The following is a 2365-nucleotide window of genomic DNA, read 5'->3' as shown; positions in this document are numbered from 1 at the left end:
ATGGTCGCATAAAGCTTCCAACTTTACACTCATGCATGGCTAGGAGAGGCTCAAAAGCTCATAAGAGACTAAAAGAAGAGCTTAATAGACGCATGAAGCCCTTAAGACCATAAAGTTGGCACCTTTATGCCAAAAGGACTCATGAACATCATAGATCTGAAATAATAAACACTTGGGACTTCTACTTCCCCAACAATCACCTATCGATGGCTAAAAATGTGTAATTTAACCAAATAAGATATCTAAGAAAATATTTGGATTTCGTCTTCTACTTCCAACTCTCCCCCACTTAAATTAGATTTCGTCCTCAAAATCGCTCCTTGTTAACACTCATATCAAAAAAACCTACCTGATGATTATAATTGGAAATTTTGTGCACAAAATAATCTTTCGAAGACAACCGAAACCTAAATCGAAATTTCCATCCCGAAGACGACAATCAAACCTTCAGCCCCCTACAGACCACTTCTACCTTTCTGAGACCTGAAATCCATCATGGTCTGGCTCCCTAACAGACCGCCCACGCTAAAACAACTTCATGCCAAGCTCTCAACGAGTAACAGATCAATCATAACGATTCCAACTCTGATCATACAACAACCTATCCAAATCTACTGAAACCATCCTTAGAATAGTTCTTCAAGCCCGATGAAGAACGAATCCTCAATCTCTTGTATAAAAACCAATCCTACCTCACTTGAAATCCAAATCCTAAAGACTCAATGGTCTGACTCCATGTCAGACCTCCCACGTCGAACCGCCACCGAACCATCCTCATAGAGTCTCATACCAAACAAAATACTTCCACCCCAGATCACATCGCTGCTTCAAAGGGAAACAAAGTCACTGGCCATATACAGCTACAGAACACTTATACTCGACAGAAGGCTCAGATAATCCTTCAAGTAGAAGATTCATCCCTCCAACAGTTAGACTCGGACGATAGCTGCGCAACAGGGTCGAATCATTTACTCTGAGATTATTTAATCCCACTGCGAGTGACTTATCATTTCCTAAACACCCAGATACTTCACACATACACGAAAACCCAAATCACAAATACTGCCTGAAACACTGAAACTGCTTTCCAAACACACCAAGACCTCCCTGGTCCCAACTCGTCTGCCAACTTTTTTTGAAATATTGGGTTCCTGCCTAGTTGCTGAGCCCAAAGACTCCCATACAGTCACCCCTCGCGACTTACGAAAGAAAGCCTCAGAGAAAATAAATTCCCAAACCATCTCGACACTAACCCGATGCTAAACTGAACGCTACAGGACCAATTGTAGCCTTTCCTCATACCCGGTCTCCTACGACCTACCATATCCTGATTCCAAACATATTGTGGCCCTCCTACAGCCTTGTGAACCGACCTAACCTGGCCTAAAACATCCGAAGAAAACCGAGAGCAAAACACAGGTTTGCCATAATGTTACCATTGAACAAGGACCAGTGAATGCTACGGGCCACCCTATAGTCTTACAAAACTCCAACACTAATTGAGCACTAGTGAATGCTACGGGCCACCCCGTAGTCTTACAATACTTCTACACTAACTGCTAACTAGTAAATGATACGGGCCACCCCGCAGTCTTACAACACTTCCACTAACCATAATCGCAAACCAAAGTCTTACCCTTAATTCATCAAATCGAACACACCTAGAGTCGAACACACACTCGACCGAATGCCCAAGCTGAATTTGATCCATGCCCGGAACCCCAACCTGGTTCCCCAAAGCCTGATATCAAACACCAAAGAGAACGCGATCTCAATGTTGGTAAGTTTCTCGAACTTCCAACTCATACGATCCTCAATCCAAACAGCCACTTGGGCCGTCTTCCTTCTCGACGAGGATGTGAAACTTATCCTAGTTTCAAAACCGCTCCTGCTTATGAATTCCTGGTTGATTCTCCCCCAATTTGAATCAACTAAATTCTCAAAGCACACGAGAATTAAAGGATTCCCCAATCCTTCTTACTTTCCAACGACCGATCCGCTGACAATCAACGCTTAACCTTGATAGTGATCCATTACTAGCCAACTCAAAAGACCGCACAATCCCTGATGACTAGCTGAACACTTCCCAGATCTCCGCAACGCTGATAATTCCATATACTTAGAATGATACCCTACTCGAATCTTGAAGTTCAAAGGACGTATGCTCCAACCAGAACCTCAACAACACACCACTTCCCCCGGCACCTCCAAAAACTAATCCAAGCACAATGGCTAAATCCACTAGATTCTGGCGATACTGGAAAACTAACCCATTGAATCCTGACCATAAAACTTCCACACAATTCCCCTGAATTGATCCCGACTACAACCAAGATAACACAGAACACTCCACACCCGCTATAAG

This window comes from Lactuca virosa, chromosome 4, assembly GCF_052849685.1.
Source record: "Lactuca virosa cultivar CGN04683 chromosome 4, Lactuca_virosa_CGN04683_v6, whole genome shotgun sequence".
Classification (NCBI taxonomy): domain Eukaryota; kingdom Viridiplantae; phylum Streptophyta; class Magnoliopsida; order Asterales; family Asteraceae; genus Lactuca; species Lactuca virosa.
This window is presented reverse-complemented; position numbering follows the sequence as displayed.